At 35.2% G+C, this 18,695-nt stretch overlaps 1 protein-coding gene across 1 annotated transcript in view; it reads left to right on the top strand.

The window, feature by feature from the left end:
• The window catches only part of LOC141416804 (ankyrin repeat domain-containing protein 26-like), a 941,494-nt gene that overhangs the window by 315,805 nt on the left and 606,994 nt on the right, over positions 1 to 18,695 (top strand). The window lies entirely within an intron of this gene.

Genomic DNA, 18,695 nt, shown 5'->3' with positions numbered 1-18,695 from the left:
ACTAAAATAACAAAGGAACTTTCAATTTTAACTCCTAATATTAATCATCTCACTTTTCTAATTGAACAACACAGAATTGCTAGCTGGATTAATAAAGCACAACTGCACCATTTCCATCTTTTTAGAAATGTGTCTCACTCACAAAGACAACATTGGCTAGGGTGAAATGATTTTAAAACATTTTCCACTGAAAATGTGTAAAGGATGAGCAATACTTATATCTCATAAAATAAAATTCAAACCAAGGTGACACAGAAGAGACAAAGAATCAGTTCTTTTTAATAATAGGAAAAATCCATTAATTGGAGTTAAAAGTTGTTAATATACGCATCAAACAACAACCCACCCAAATTCACTAAAAAATACTATGGAACATAAAGTCAATGATAGACCATAACACAATACTAGCAGGAACCTTCCATTATCAGCTCTCACTAAGAGATAGGTCATCCAGACCAAAAAGAAACAAAACCAAAACACTTCAGAATTGAGTGAAAATACAGACCAAATGGTCTTAACTGAGAAACACAGAATATTTTATCCAGCAGCTGCGCAATACACCTTCTTCTCAGGTTTCCATGGAACTTTCTCCAAAGTAGACCTAGTAAACCAATGTATAAAGCAAGATTACCCCGATACCAAAACCCAATGGGAACACAATAAAAAAGGAAAGGAAAAATTATAGAGCAATTTGTTGACAAATACAGATGCAAATATTCTTGCAAAATAAATTCAATCACACATTAAAAAGACATGATAAGCATAAAAATGTTTTATTCTAAGGATGCAAGGATGCTTCATCATAAGCAAACAAATAAATATAAAAAAGCATATAAAACATCAAGGATAAAAATCACATGATCATCTCACAAGATTCAAAAAAGCCTCTAAAAAATTCAAAATCCTTTCAAGATCAAAGCTGCAGAAGCAACTAAGAATAAAAAGAACACAATTTAACATAGTAAAGCATATATAAAAACAACCTACAATCAACATTGTACTAAATGGGGCAAAATTGAAATCATTTCTTCTAAAGTTAGGAATGACCCCCAATTTATTTAATAAGAATGTTTCCATTCTTATTTAATATAATAGTGGAATTTCTATTCAAAGCAAGAAGAGAAAGAAATAAAAGGGATTCAAATAGGGAAGGAAGAATTCAAATTATCTTTATTTAGAGACAACTTGATTCTATCTTTAAAAACCCTAAGGTTAAACCAAAAAATATTAGATCTAGTAAATACCTTCTGGAAAACAGTAGGAAATTACATTAATGTACAAGAATCAGTAGTTTTCCATATTCCACAAGGAACAGGTTAAAGCAGAAATCAGAAAAATGATTACATTCACAATAGCTTAACACACTGTAGAAATAAACTAAACTGAAGAGAATAAAGACCTTTACAAGGAAAATACAAAAACATAAAGAGGTTGAAGACATCAGAAGATGGAAATATCTTCTGTGCTCATGGATATCCAGAATTAATTTGAAAATGACTATAGTATGAAACGGAATCAATATATTCAATAAAATCCCCATCAAATTTCCAATGCTGTTCTTCACATAAATAGAAAAATGAATTTTACAATTCATATACTTCACAAAGACTCTGAATAGCAAGGTCAGTCATGGACATGAACAGTGCTAGAGACATCACAACAACACTCAAATTATACTACAGACCCATAGTAACCCAGACACAGCATGGCACTTACACAAGAGCAGACATGAAGACTAAAGGAATAGGAAGAACCAGAAATAAATCCATACTGCTTCATCCAATTGGAATTTGACTGAAGAGCCAAAAACATCCACTGGAGAAAAAATAGCCTCTTCAAAAATGCTGTTGAGAAAACTGACTATCTGTATATGAGTACTGAAAGTAGGCTTCCATATCTCCTTGCAATGGAATTAATTCAGAATGGATCAAAAACCTTAATATAAGACATGAAACTTTGAAACTCACACAGGACTATAGGGAAAATTCTTGAAGACATATGCATTGCCCATTTACTCCAATCACACAGCTGATAAGATTAAGAATTGACAAATGGGATTGTATCAAAACCTTCTGCACATTGAAGAAAAAATTACCAGAAACAAGAGACGACCTACAGAATGGGAAAAAACAATCTTTGACAGCTCTTCATCAAATACAGGATTAGTATATGTAAGTATAAAAAGAACTCAAGAAATTAAACACCAAAAGAAAAATAATGAAATTATTTAGTGGGCAAATGCAATAAACCATTTTCAGACAAGGTAGTACAAATGGCTAATAAACACAAGAATAAATGTCTGACACACTTAGCCATATAGGAAATGCCAATAAAAACTATACTGATATTCCATCTCATACAAATCAGAATGAATGACATTAAGAAAACAAAAATAGTAACAAACTTTAGTGAGGATGTGGTCGAAAAGGAACCCTCATAAACTGTTTTAGGAATGTTGACTGGTATATCCTCTATGGAAATCAGCATCAATACTCATCAAAAATTTATACATAGACTTACCTTAGCACTCTGCTCTACCACCTTTGGACATATATCCGGAGGAGTGAAGATGAACATATGAAAGATTCCTGCACACATATGTTTGAAATAGCACTATATTACATGGCAAAGCTGTTGGATCAGATAAAGTGCCAAAACAGATTAATGGATTTAAAAAAGCCACTATAAATATAAATGGAGTATTATTCAGCCATAAAGAATAATGAAATTATGTCATTTGCAGGAAAGTAAATGGAAATGAATGCCATTATAATCTGCAAAATAAGCCAAGTTCAAAAAGTCAAATATTCCATGCTTTTGCCCATTTATGAAATTATTCCTAAAATGATGATAATAACACTAATAATGGGGCATCAGTTTAAAACGGATTGTCGGGGCATGAATCAGCAGGAGGAGAAGAAGAAAAGGAGATGGTACCGGGAGGTGAAGAGAATTGCAATAGACCACACACGCGCGCACACACACACACACACACACACACACACACACACACACACACAAGCACTGATGTAAAGATACCACAATGAAACCTACCACATATGGTTTGGAAAGGGTGGGGAATGTGAGTCTAAGAAAGTATAACAGAGGGTTGAATCTTTGCAAATTACACTGAATGCATCTATGGAATTATAATAAAATGCCCTTATAATATTAATAATTCCTGATTGAAAAAAAGAAAGCAAAAAGTAGATAGGTGAAATTTGTTTGGTTTTCTAAGGTTTGTTTTCAATTTTAAAATTGTTCCAAGACTCCCAACATTTTTGACAATTTTATTCCTTAATACATTCACTGTTTTCTTAGTGATTGAAGGCTCTTAAAAACCAACAATTGTCAAATATTGATTAGCTACCAGATATAAATTACATGTCACACTCCTTGTGGAGTTGTTTCTTATTTTGCTTATTTCCATTCAGCAATATGAACAGAGACAGGTGGAGAGACTTCCATGAATTTTTTTATAGTAAACTAGTCAATAATAAGGAATGTTCATTTTCTGGCTCATCCCCAGGCTCCGTTTCCTCTACTGGAGTCAAATAAAAATATTCTATATACAAGATCAATTTTTCGATGAATTATCATGGTGGGATTATCACTAGATTGAGTTCAGAAAAACTTTAATGGTGAATTTTTTTTTCTTTTATTATTCATACATGCATACAAGGCTTGGTTCATTTCTCCCCCCTGCCCCCACCCCCTCCCTTACCACCCACTCCGCCCCCTGCCTCTCCCCCCCACCCATCAATACCCAGCAGAAACTGTTTTGCCCTTATTTCTAATTTTGTTGTAGAGAGAGTATAAGCAATAATAGGAAGGAACAAGGGTTTTTGCTGGTTGAGATAAGGATAGCTATACAGGGCATTGACTCACATTGATTTCCTGTGCATGTGTGTTACCTTCTAGGTTAATTCTTTTTGATCTCACCTTTTCTCTAGTTCCTGGTCCCCTTCTCCTATTGGCCTCAGTTGCTTTTAAGGTATCTGCTTTAGTTTCTCTGCATTAAGGGCAACAAATACTAGCTAATTTTTTAGGTGTCTTACCTATCCTCACCCCTCACTTGTGGGCTCTCGCTTTTATCATGTGCTCAAAGTCAGATCCCATTATTGTGTTTGCCCTTGATCTAATGTCCACTTATGAGGGAGAACATACGATTTTTGGTCTTTTGGGCCAGGCTAACCTCACTCAGAATGATGTTCTCCAATTCCATACATTTGCCAGCGAATGATAACATTTCGTTCTTCATGGCTGCATAAAATTCCATTGTGTATAGATACCACATTTTCATAGTTCATTCGTCAGTGATGGGGCATCTTGGCTGTTTCCATAACTTGGCTATTGTGAATAGTGCCACAATAAACATGGGTGTGCAGGTGCCTCTGGAGTAACCTGTGTCACAGTCTTTTGGGTATATCCCCAGGAGTGGTATTCCTGGATCAAATGGTAGATCAATATCTACCTTTTTAAGTAGCCTCCAAATTTTTTTTCAGAGTGGTTGTACTAGTTTACATTCCCACCAACAGTGGAAGAGGGTTCCTTTTTCCCCGCATCCTCGCCTACACCTGTTGTTGGTGGTGTTGCTAATGATGGCTATTCTAACAGGGTGAGGTGGAATCTAAGTGTGGTTTTAATTTGCATTTCCTTTATTGCTAGAGATGGTGAGAATTTTTTCATGTGTTTTTTGGCCATTTGAATTTCTTCTTTTGAGAAAGTTCTGTTTAGTTCACTTCCTCATTTCTTTATTGGTTCATTAGTTTTGGAAGAATTTAGTTTTTTAAGTTCCCTGTATATTCTAGTTATCAGTCCTTTGTCTGATGTATAGTTGGCAAAAATTTTCTCCCACTCTGTGGGTGTTCTCTTCAGTTTAGAAACCATTTCTTTTGATGAACAGAAGCTTTTTATGTTTGTGAGGTCCCATTTATCTATGCTATCTCTTAGTTGCTGTGCTGCTGGGGTTTCATTGAGAAAGTTCTTACCTATAACTACTAACTCCAGAGTATTTCCTATTCTTTCTTGTATCAACTTTAGAGTTTGGGGTCTGATATTAAGATCCTTGATCCATTTTGAGTTAATCTTGGTATAGGGTGATATACATGGATCTAGTTTCAGTGTTTTGCAGACTGCTAACCAGTTTTCCCAGCAGTTTTTGTTGAAGAGGCTGCTATTTCTCCATCGTATATTTTTAGCTCCTTTGTCAAAGACAAGTTGGTTATAATTGTGTGGCTTTATATCTGGGTCCTCTATTCTGTTCCACTGGTCTTCATGTCTGTTTTTGTGCCAGTACCATGCTGTTTTTATTGTTATTGCTTTGTAATATAGTTTGAAGTCAGGTATTGTGATACCTCCTGCATTGTTCTTTTGACTGAGTATTGCCTTGGCTATTCGTGGCCTCTTGTGTTTCCATATAAATTTAACAGTAGATTTTTCAATCTCTTAAATGAATGTCATTGGAATTTTGATGGGAATTGCATTAAACATGTAGATTACTTTTGGGAGTATCAACATTTTTACTATGTTGATTCTACCAATCCATGAGCATGGGAGATCTCTCCACTTTCTATAGTCTTCCTCAATCTCTTTCTTCAGAAGTGTATAGTTTTCCTTGTAGAGATCTTTCACATCTTTGGTTAGGTTTACACCTAGGTATTTGATTTTTTTTGAGGCTATTGTAAAGGGAATTGTTTTCATACATTCTTTTTCAGTTTGCTCATTGTTAGTGTATAGAAATGCTAATGATTTTTCTATGTTGATTTTATATCCTGCTACCTTGCTATAGCTATTGATGATGTCTAGAAGCTTCTGAGTAGAGTTTTTTGGGTCTTTAAGGTATAGGATCATGTCGTCTGCAAATAGGGATATTTTGACATTCTTTACCTATTTGTATTCCTTTTATTCCTTCTTCTTGCCTAATCGCTCTGGCTAGGAATTCCAGTACTATGTTGAATAGAAGTGGAGATAGTGGGCATCCTTCTCTGGTTCCTGATTTTAGAGGGAATGGTTTCAGTTTTTCTCTGTTAAGTATAATGCTGGCTGTAGGTTTGTCATATATAGTTTTTATAATATTGAGGTACTTTCCTTCTATTCCTAGTTTTCTTAGAGATCTTATCATGAAATGATGTTGGATCTTATCAAAGGCTTTTTCTGTACCTATTGAGATGATCAAGTGGTTTTTTTCTTTGCTTCTGTTAATGTGGCTTATTACATTTATTGATTTTCATATGTTGAACCACCCCTGCATCCCTGGGATGAAGCCTACTTGGTCGTGGTGAATAATCTTTTTGATGTTTTGTTGAATTCAGTTTGCCATTATTATGTTGAGGATTTTTGCATCAATGTTCATTAAGGAGATTGGCCTATAGTTCTCCTTTTTGGAGGTGTCTTTGCCTGGTTTTGGGATAAGTGTAATACTGGCTTCATAAAATGTATTTGGCAGTTTTCCTTCCCTTTCTATTTTGTGGAACAGTTTAAGGAGGGTTGGTATCAGTTCTTCTTTAAAGGTCTGATAGAATTCAGCAGAGAATCCATCAGGTTCTGGACTTTTCTTTTTGGGGGAGACTCTTGATTGCTGCTTCAATTTTATTTTGTGTTATATCTTTTCAGGTGATTAATTTCCTCTTGGTTCAGTTTTGGATGATCATATGTATCTAGAAATCTGTCCATTTCTTTAAAATTTTCAAATTTATTTGAATGTAGGTTCTCAAAGTAGTCTCTGATGATTTCCTGGACTTCTATGGTGTTTGTTGTTATGTCCCCTTTTGCATTCCTGATTCTACTAATTTGGGGTTTTTCCTCTCCTCATTTTAGTCTGGTTTGCCTGGGGTCTATCAATCTTGTTTATTTTTTCAATGAACCAACTTTTTGTTTCATTAATTCTTTGTATGGTTTTTTTGGTTTCTATTTCGTTGATTTCAGCTCTTACTTTTAATATTTATCTCCTTCTATTTGTTTTGGGATTTGCTTGTTCTTGTTTTTCTAGGAGTTTGAGATGTATCATTAGGTCATTCATTTGGGATCTTTCAGTCTTTTTAATATATGAACTCATGGCTCTAAACTTTCCTCTCAGGACTGCCTTAGCTGTGTCCCATAGGTTCCAGTAGATTGTGTTTTCATTTTCATTGACTTCCAGGAACTTTTTAATTTCCTCTTTTATTTCATTGATGATCCATTCTTCATTAAGTAATGAGTTATTTAGTTTCCAGCTCTTTGCATGTTTTTTATCTTTATTTTTGTTGTTGAGTTCTACTTTTACAGCATTATGATCAGATAGTATGCACGGTATAATTTCTATTTTCTTATAATTGCTTTGACTTGATTTGTGCTCTATGATATGATCTATTTTGGAGAAGGTTCCATGGGCTGCTGAGAAGAATGTATATTGTGTAGAGGTTGGATGAAATGTTCTGTAGACATAACTAGGTCCATTTGATCTATTGTATATTTTAGATCTTGGATTTCTTTATTGATTTTTTGTTTGGATGACCTATCTATTGATGATAATGGGGTGTTAAAGTCTCCCACAACTACTGTGTTGGTGTTTATATATGTTTTTAGGTCTTTCAGGGTATGTTTGATGAAATTGGGCACATTGACATTGGGTGCGTACAGATTGATGATTATTATTTCCTTTTGGTCTATTTCCCCTTTTATTAGTATGGAATGTCCTTCTTTATCTTGTTTGATCAATGTAGGTTTGAAGTCTACTTTGTCAGAGATAAGTATTGCTACTCCTGCCTGTTTTTCGGGGCCATTGGCTTGGTAAATCTTCTTCCAGCCTTTCAACCTAAGCCCATGCTTATTTCTGTCAGTGAGAGGGGTCTCCTGTAAGCAACAAATTGTTGGATCTTCATTTTTAATCCATTTTGTCAAGTGGTGCCTTTTGATGGGTGAATGAATTCCGTTAACATTCAGCATTTGTACTGATAGGTATGTGGTGATTCGTGTTATTTAGTTGTCCTAGTTGATTGAAGGTTTGATTGTGTGTACCTAAGTTGAGGTTACTCACTACTGTCTTGCTTTTTCTTTTCCTGTAGTTTCGTGCTGCCTGTCTTTTCATGGTTAAGTTAGGTTTTACTTTCTGTTTGTAGAATCTTTTGTAGTAGTGTCTTTGTGGTCACATATTGTTTTAGTTTCTGCTTATCATGGAAGACTTTTATTGCTCCATGCTCATGGTTAAGTTGGGTTTCACTTTCTGTTTGCAGAATCCATTGAAGAATCTTTTGTAGTGGTGGCTTTTTGGTCACATATTGTTTTATTTTCTGCTTAGCATGGAAGACTTTTATTGCTCTATCTATTTTGAATGATAGTTTTACTGGGTAGAGTATCCTGGGGTTGAAGTTATTTTCATTAAGTGCCCGGAAGATCTCACCCCACGCTCTTGTTGCTTTTATTGTTTCTGTTGAGAAGTCTGCTGTGATTTTGATGGGTTTGCCTTTGTATGTTACTTGTTTTTTCTCTCTTACAGCCTTCAATATTCTTTCCTTAGTTTCTGAACTTGTTGTTTTAATGATGATATGTTGTGGAGTAGTTCTATTTTGATCTCATGTGTTTGGTGTCCTAGAGGCCTCTTACATCTGTATAGGAATATCTTTCTCTAGATTTGGGAAATTTTCCATTATTATTTTGTTGAATAGATTATGCATTCCCTTCGCTTGCACCTCTTCTCCTTCTTCAATGCCCATGATTCTCAAGTTTGGTGTTTTGATGGAGTTGGTGAGTTCTTGCATTTTCTTTTCACAGTCTTGAGTTGTTTAATTAATAGTTCTTCAGTTTTTCCTTTAATTAACCATTTCATCTTTAATTCTGAGATTCTGTCTTCTGTTTGTTCTATCCTGCTGGATTGGCCTTCCGTTTTGTTTTGCAGTTCTGTTTCATTCTTTTTTCTGAGGTTTTCCATATCCTGGGTGGTTTCCTCTTTAATGTTGTCTAGTTTTGTCCTGAGTTCATTTATCCATTTATTCCTCATGTTCTCTCTTTCACTTTGGTGTTTATACAGTGCTTCTATGGTTTCCTTTATTTCTTCTTTTGCTTTTTCAAATTCTCTATTTTTGTTGTCTTGGAATTTCTTGAGTGTCTCCTGTACATTTTGGTTGACCCTATCCAGTATCATCTCTATAAAATTCTCATTGAGTACTTGTAGTATGTCTTCTTTGAAATTATTCTTGTTGGCTTCATTGGGTCCTTTGGCATAGTTTATCTTCATTTTGTTGGTGTCTGGTTCTGAGTTTATGTTTTCTTCATTCCCCTCTGGTTCCTGTACTAATTTTTTGCTATGGGGAAACTGGTTTTCCTGTTTTTTCTGTCTTCCCATCATTGTCTTTGGTGTTATTACTGTCCCTGTACTGTGTGCAATTAAGTATTTTCTAGCTTGTAATGGTAACAATGATAATATGTACAATGGAATGGTGAGCTGAGATGGAAAGCAAGAAGTTAAAGAAAAAGGGAAAACAAATACCCAGACAAGAGGGAGAAAACAGGACAAGGTTTTAGACAAGAAAGTTTCAAAGGTATAAACAGGGAGCATTAGTGTACTAAGTGACAGTAAGCTGAACAGACATTAGAGAGACAGAGAGAGGATTGAAAATAAAAAATAAAAACAATAAAGACAAGAATAAAAATAAAAAATAAGTAAATGAAAGTAATATCTATATATAAAAATGAATTAAAATAAAATGCAAAATAGAAAATTAAAAAAAAAACCAAAAAACCAAAAAACATCCAAGTTCAAATGCAATGAGGTTTCAGTCTTAATATTTTGGGTGTCCGTCTCATTCTCCAGTCCTGGAGATGGTGTCTCAGATGTTGTTCTGTAAGTGTCTCATCAAAAGGGGAAGCATAAAGTAGAACAAAACTACACACACACACACACACACACACACACACACACACACACACACAAACCCCACCAAGTGTCCCAAGTTCAAATGCAATACAGTTTCAGTAACTTTTTCCGCTTGCAGGTATAATTCAGTTTTCCTGTCATCAAAGGTAGGGAGAAAAAAAAAAAGAGGCTGGAGACAGTTCTGAGAATGGTATCTGCAACCGTGACTTGCCTGCTCTCTGCTGTCAGCCTGCTGTTGCTGGAGGTTTTATTTATGCAGATCTCTGGGGTGAGCTTAGCACTCACCTGGCCCTGCCGGCTTTGTTTGTTCAGAGTTCTCCTGTGCGGTAGCCGCTGGTACAAGCTTTCCCCTTTCCAAGTACTGGGAAAGGTGACACTGCACCCGCGTTATCAGGCCTGCATGTTTATTTATAGTTCATGTGGGGGTGGGTCTTCCCCACTCTCCTGTGGAGTTTTCCTCCCACCGCCACTTTCACAAGCTTTCCTGCTCCTGATTACTGGGCAGTGCTGCTGCTCCTGCCAGCCTCCATGTTTGTTTACAGTTCACGTTGGAAGTGGGTCTTCTGTCCTCTCCTGTGGAGTTTTCTTCCCTCTGCCACTCTCACCTGCTTTCCTGCTCCTGGTTGCTGGGCACACACCGCAACCCCACTCCCGCCAGAGCCTCTCCGGCCCACCCGGCTTGTTTATTTACAGTACCGGGAAGGATACCCTTCCCACAATCTTTGGTGCTCAGTGCGCCCCACCCTCTTTCCCATGTGTCTTTATTGTTCTTATTGTTTATTACTCAGTTTCACTTTTTTCCTCAGGTGGAGGTCAGTCTGTCCAGGTGGCTATGCTGCTCTGGCTCAGGCTTGTCTGTGGGAGTACTGTGGTACCGCAAAGCTCACCTGGTCCATGTCTTCCAAAGCCATCTGGGTGCAGGCGACTGGCGGCCCCGGGGTCCTGCTGGTTTCTCCGTTTAACGTGAAGTGGAGATTCTCTGCGCTGGCTGGAGGTGTGGAGGGGTCAAAGTTATGCCTCTTCTCAGTGATTATGCCTGCAAAGTGTGTCTCCAGCATCTCTCCAAGATTTCACTATAGGAGTCTCGCTTTCTGCTTTCTCTCTCTATCTACCATCTTGGAATCCCCTTAGTGGTGAATATTAAGAATAGGAAAGTGAGGGATGGGGTGTATGTCAACAGAAAGAACATGTATTTAAACCCCAGTACCGTCAAAAAATAGAGAAGGAAAAATAGAAATCTATGCCAGGCACCATGGCTTCTCAGGAGGCATAGATTGGGAGGATTATAGTTCAGGGCCAACTGGAGCAAGAAGTTGGCAAGATCTCCATTTCAATCAGTTAGGTGGACCTGGTGACATGCACTTGTGACCTAGCTATATGAGGATGATGATGGTCTGAAGCTGGTTCTAGGCAAAACATCAACCATCTACTTGAAAAATAAGCAAAAATGCAAGAATGGGATAGGACAAAGCTCAAGGGGAAGAGTGCCTGTCTACCAAGCATGAAGCCCTGAGTTCAAAACTAAAATACCATCCAAAAATTCATATAACTTATTTTTATTGGGACAATAAATATAGGTCACTAATCATAAAATTTAGTGTTTATGAATGGAGAAATACAACTATCCTCCACTTATATAATTTGGGGAAATTTGAACTTGTATGATAGAAAGGCTTGTGCTAATTAAAACCTGAGAAGGATCTGACACACATGTGAATAATGTATACCGCAAAAGCATAATAAACATTCATTGCAGAAGGCAATGGAATTTTTCTGAAACAGGTCATATTTTAGGTCACAAGTTTTAACAAATATAAAAAAATTGAAATAATCTCCTACATACTGTCTGACCATAGCACAATTAAACTAGAACTGAACAACAAAAATATTCAAGTATGTGGAGACTGAACAACTCATTGCAGGGTCATTGAAGAAATAAGTGAAGAAATTAGAGTGTCTGGAATTTTATGAAAATGAAAGCATAACCTTCAGAAACTATGGAACATAGCAAAAGCAGTTGTAAGTTGAAAGTTTATAGCCATGGATGCCTATATTAAAAATGCAGAAAAATCTAAAGTAAAATAGCTAATGCTGCATCTCAACCTCCTAGGAAAACAGGAACAAGCTAAACCCAAAATCAGCAGGGGAGAAAAAATAAAAATTAGAGCCAAAATATATAAAATAGAGACAATAAAACAAGCAATGAATCAACAAAACAAAAAGGTGGCTCTTCAAAAAAATAAAGTTGACAAACCCTTGGGAAATGTGACTAAAATGAGAAATGAAAAGACCCAACTTAGTAAAATTCAAAATGAAAAAGGGTAGACCACAACAAACTCGAAGGAAATTCAGGGTATCATTAGGGAATACCTTGATAACCTATATTCAACTAAATTCAAAAATCTAGAAGAAATGTACAAATTTCTAGACACATATGACCAGCCTAACTGAACCAAGAGGATATAAATCAACTAAACAGATCTATAACAAGCAATGAAATTGAACAATCAACAGTTTCCTAAGAGAGAAAAGTCTGAGAATGGATGGATTTACTGCTGAATTCTACAATACCCTTAAGGAAGAACTAATACCGAGATGCCTACAACTTTTCCATGAAATAGAAAGAGAAGGAAACTTCCATGCTCATGCTATGGTCAGTATAACATTAATCCCCAAACTGGACAAGGATAGAAGAAAAAAGTGAATAACAGGGAAGCCTCTTCCATGAACTTAGATGCAAAACTCCTCAGTAAAATATTGGCAAAAACTGAATTCAATGACATATCAAAAAGATTATACAGCATGACTAAGTTGCTTTCATTCCAGGGTTGCAGGGCTGGTTCAACATAGGCAAATCTTTAAATGTAATGCAGCATATTAACTGAAGCAAAGCAAAAAAAACTGCTACTTGATCATCTCAAGAAGAAAGCTTCCTGGAAAAAATTCAAAATACTTTCTGGTGAAAGTAAGAATAATAGGAAGATGCCGCAACATAAAAAAGGCTATGTACAACAAACCTACAGCCAATATTAAAGTAAGTGAGGAAACACTGAAAGAATTTCCCCTAAGTCAGGAATGAGTCAAGTGTGTCCACTCTCTCCAAAGTTTTTCAACATAGTATTTGAATTACTAGCTAGATCAATAAGGCAAGAAGAGGAAATTAATTTAATTCAAAAGGAAAGGAAGAATTCCTATTTGCAGATGACATTATTTTATACCTAAAAGACCCAGCCAACTCCATTAAAAACAACTAAACATCACAAATAGCTTCTGTGAAGTAACAACATACAAAATCAACTTACAAAAATCAGTAGCCTTTAGATATACAAATAATGAACAGTCTGAGAAATAATATAGGAAAAGAATTCTATTTACAATAGCCTCAAAAAATAACATACCTAGGAATAAGCTTAACAAAGGTAGTAAAACACTTCTACAATGAAAACTATAAACTATTGAAAAATATTGAAGAAGACTACAGAAGATGGAAAGATCTGCCATGCTCATGGACTGGCAGAATCAATATTTTGATAATGGCTATACTACTGAAAGCAATCTTCATGCTCTATACAATCCCCATTAAAATTCCAATGACGTTGATCTCAGAGATTGAAAATCAACCCTAATGTTCATTTGGAAGCACAAAAGACTGCAAGTAGTCAAGGAAATACTGAGCAAAAAGAGCAATGGCAGAGGGACCACCTGACTTCAAACAATACTATAAAGCCATAACAATAGAGGACATGAAAACATTTAAGTTATAATACATATATACATGAAAAATATCACAAAAAGTCTCCCTGTAGAGCCTTCTTAAATTGGCAAAAATGTCTTTTTCAAAAAACCCGCAGAGAACTTAAAATAAAATAGGTCCTGGTGAGGTTTTGTATCACTTGGAAGGGAGAGGATATAAGAAAGGTGAAGGAGGCAGAATGTAGTGTAAATACCATTACACTACATAATGTAATATACTACATTTTCATAATGTTTGAAAATAGAGATGAGTCATGTTGAAACATTTGCAGAATGTGGGTGGAGTTGAGGATAAAGGAGAACTCAATTATGTTATAAGAACTTTTGTCATTGTCACAATGTACCCCGAGTATAACAATAATATAATAAAAAAGATTTTTTCCCAGAAAAAAATGGGATAATGACTTCAAACACTTTTATTCTCATGTTACTGTCTTTGATCTGAAGTCAGGGTATCTGTATATTTTCAAATGTCTACAAGTGAATATATTTATACATGAGATGGAAACATTGGTCACTTAATTATGAATTTTAATGCACTTTTAAAATACAGTCATACAGGTAGGTACTCATAATCCATATTTTCTAGTTATATGGAAGTAACATTATTTATAAATGAATATACATTGTTTTCTCTTGTATTATTCCCTATTCAATTATTGTAAGACTTGCCAAAATAAAGAGCCCCAGTATCCTTCATGTAGTAGAAGTAAGAGGATGGTACTCCATGTATCAGGAAAGATTGATGTGAAAATATGTAAATTACAAATAAGAAAGTTGAGTCACTGTCCTAAAGATTGGATCTTTCCATGATTCTGAAGTCTCCAACTGTACCTGAGATGAATTTTGACCAGGGAACAATGAAACAGATGAGCAGGCTGGTATAGAATATGGGATCAGGAAAAACAGTAAAAGGCTGTCTTGTATACCAGATATTTTACTGATACTATGGGAAGCCATTGGACATTTAAGAAAGATCAAAAGAACTTCTATTCATTTATTAGTTTTTACTCTTTGCCAAATACTGTGTATAAGGTTGCCACATTTGTGTTCTGTGATATCATGTGGAGATATTAGTTTAAGAACAAAATCTTCTAAAACATTGAAGTTCAGTAAAGGTTAAGGGTAGTTGTAACATATATCGGGGTCATCACCAACATCTTTTAAGGAGACATATAAGCAAACATAAGGATGATGAAAAATTCCTTAGAGATAAGTGGCAAGAACAATGTGTTCTGATTAGAAACTGTATCAACTTTAAGTTGGTATGTAGACAATGCAGTCCTTGATCTTATGTGATGTTGATAAACACCCTAAATGTAGGGCAGCTATGTTACTTTCTTAGGACAAAATTAGGCATAATTGTGTACTCCCTTCAATTATAATAACATTTTTCTTAAATGGGTATGGGTTTATTTATTTTTCTTAAATGAGTGGGGTGTATTTTACTCCTGGTCAGAGGCTGATATTTCTCATATTCTTGGTCTTTCAACATTGCCTGGTTCAGTGTCTACAGAAGGAAGAGAAAAACACACAAACCATTAATGAGTTATAAGGTTGAGTTTTTTTCCAGCTGAGACATATTCCTATAGTTATATCAAATATGAATATTTGTGTTCCAGGTATAGTGTCTGCAAAGAAACTCAGGCAGTTCTTGTAGTCAGTGACATCACAATCCATCTTGAGGATTAAGTCCAGTTGGCTAGGTATCTTTGGGAAACTGAGTACCAAGTACCAGAGTACTCACCCTCAAATACCTGACATGTGTGTATCGAGCACATGTCGGTTGAAGCACATGATTTCATCATCTTTGACCCCTAACAGTGTTCAGACTTTCTGGTCAGGGTTTTCCAGCAAAGACTGGCCTTGAGGATCTGCTTCCCACTTCCATGTGTTTGCACCCACATTGCACAGATTGTCTGACAAAACACTTGCTTTACCCAGCCCCAACCCTCCCACATGTGGTGATCTGTTGCATAGTGTCTAAATGCACCAAGACTAGCTACAATGCATAAGATGGAGAGACTGGACCCCTGTACTACATTGAATAAGAGTGGAGAGGGTTGACACAGTTTTCTCATTCCTGACTTTAGAGTAAATGGCTTCTGTATTTCCCTATTTAGTTTGATGGTAGTTGTAATTTTTTTTATGTATATAGGGTTTATTATATTACCAGTTTGTTCAGAACTTTTGCCATGAAATGATGATGAATTTTGCAAAGGCATCTTCTGCTTCTATTGAGATGATCATGTGATTTTCACCCTGTATTCTGTCTATATGCTGTATTATATACTTCTTGATTTGCATATGTTGAAATTTCCTTTTCAATACCTGGAATAAAACCAACTTGATCAAGTAAGTTATGCTTTCATTTTCATTTGATTTTACAGATTGTTTGATATCCTTCAGAATTTCTTCAACAACCCACTGATAATTCATCAGTGTATTATGCAGTCTGTGTGTTTGAATATTTTCTGTTGCTTTTGATTTTTGGTTTTATTCTCTGATGGAAATGACAAAAGTGTGATAAAATGTAGGTTGAGGGAGTATCTTGTAGGCTATTGTAATATTCCAGAGAAGAGATGATTTTGATCTTGTCTAACTGGCTCTTCATCCCATTCCAATAGACATCTACATGTATAGCTATAACTATAACTATATATATGTATATTTCTATCAATTTATCTATCTGTCATCTATCTATCTATCTATCTATCTATCTATCTATCTATCTATCTATCTATCTCTCTCTATATATATCTATCTATGTAGGGAGTTTAGTTTAACATCCCAGTGGAGTCCAGCATTTAGGAAAAAAATCCAGGCTGGAGACATAAATTGAGGGAAGTATGGCAAAAACATAAGGTAAAAATATTATCAGCTCATTTGAGGGGCTCAGTGATCCTGATGACTCTCCTGAAAGACCATGATATTCTTGTTGACTCTGTAACCATCCCTCACAACACCAAACATCAGTTCAATTTCATAACTATTTTCATATGTATTTTGGTAAAGATTTCCTGTTTAAAACATTTTATATAGGTTTTAAAAAATCAAATCATTTGTTGTTTTTCAGGAAACTTACATATTCACTTATCACTTTTTGTTATATATATTCAGTTTATGGTCACATTGTGACTAAATGTAATTAAAATAATTTCTTATGCGATTAAATGTGTTCCCATAGCTTTCACTAATAGCCCCATACATCCATTTACCAAGATTTTGGGAGGTTTTGTCTCTATTGATACATCTCTCTCCACTCGTTCACTCTCTGCTAAACCTAACTGACGTGAAATCCTTCTACTTTGAACTCAATAGCTCCCACAGAAGTTCCCCAAATTGGTTGAAGACTATTCTGTTCTTCAGAGCACTTGATTGTTCACTAGAAAAGTCACTAACAGATGTGTTCTCTTTATTGAAATAGGGATATTTCTCATGCATGCATTTTTGATACAATGGGATCATGAGAATCAAGGCTGTTGGGAGTCTTCATAGCATTAAAACACTCCTTGGGAAAAAGTACTTCCTCTGAAGTTAAATTCTACTCATGAAAGACAAAATTTAGGACAGTCTTCACAGGAATCCCTGGAGACTTTTAAAAAAATAAATATATATTAATGTTATTAATCTCCAAGAGAAAGATCATGATTATCTGAAAGTGGTACAATATATTACATAAAGAAGAATTAGTACAGGAAACATATTTGCCTTGCTCAACAGTTATCTTTGAGGAGAAGAAACTGGAGGAAACTTTCTCCATTTACCCTTAGGGATCATAATGGCTTTAAGACTAGAATGAGTAGTAAACTATTTATTAAGGTGACTGTTGTTGGTGAGAATATATTAAATCAATCCTTAATGACTGTCAAGCTAGAAACTCCTTGTTATTAACTATAGTCCCCATGTTGACAAGTTCATCACTTAAACTAATTTTCCCCTTCTAGGTAGAATGTTGTGTCCTTTGGCTACACTTTTGTGTTCCGTGCATATCACCAGCTCTTGCTCTGACATCAAGGTAATGAATATTCCACACCCTGCATCTATTATTTCAACTTTTTTAGATTCCACACATAAATGTGATCACACAGTATCTGTGCTTCCATTTCAGTTAACATAATATCCTCTAGGTTCATCATATCTTAGTACATAACAGGATTTCCTTATTTTTAAGGATGAGTGCTGTCCTACTGTATATATGCACCAAATTTTCTTTACTCATTCACACTAGGGTGATTTTATTCTTGGTCAGTGTGAATACAGCTCCAATATACTTAAGAGTACAAATAGCACTTAATTGGATATGTGCATACTATTGGACTGACTGTTTAATCTGGTAGTCAGTCTTATTTGTAGTTTTTGAGAAAAATTTATGCTGTTTTGAATATTATTGTACTTATTTACATACCTCCAAGATGTACAAGAATTTCCCTTTTCTGCATTGTTGAGGATACCAGTTACTTTCACCTTTTCTGATGGCAGGTATTCTATCTAGCAATGGTAAGGACATAATTCCTTGAAATATGAATTTGTATTTCTCTGTTGAGTAGCCATGTTGAGCCTTATTTCATGTATCTGTTACTTATTCTAGATCTTTTTCTGATGAAGTGCTTGTTAATATTTTGCCCACTTATTTATTTCCTTACCATTGCACTCTTTGAGTTCATTATGTATTGGATATTAGCCCCTTTTCATATGTATACATTATAAATATTCTCTCCCACGTCATAGTCTCTTCACTGTTTTGATTGTGAACAGCATAAATTTGATTAGTTGTACCTACATTTGATTTTTCTCAATATATTTTTTTCTTTTGGTTTTCTTCACCCTTTGGTTTTTTTTTTGCAGTTATGCTGTATAATTTCTACCTATATGTGAAATTTGCAAATTTTTCTGTCATTAATTTCTAGTTTTCTGTCATTTGATTGCAAAAATACTTGATATTATTTCAATTCTCTTAGCTTTAATAGGTATTTTAAAGTCCAACACATATTTCCTAGTTAATGTTGCAAGATGGCTCTGCTATTGACTATTATATCTGACTCAATGTCACACCTGTTAGGGAAACAAAATTACCATACATATTTAT

The sequence above is a fragment of the Castor canadensis genome, chromosome 14, assembly GCF_047511655.1.
Source record: "Castor canadensis chromosome 14, mCasCan1.hap1v2, whole genome shotgun sequence".
In the NCBI taxonomy this organism is placed as follows: domain Eukaryota; kingdom Metazoa; phylum Chordata; class Mammalia; order Rodentia; family Castoridae; genus Castor; species Castor canadensis.
This window is presented reverse-complemented; position numbering and strand designations above follow the sequence as displayed.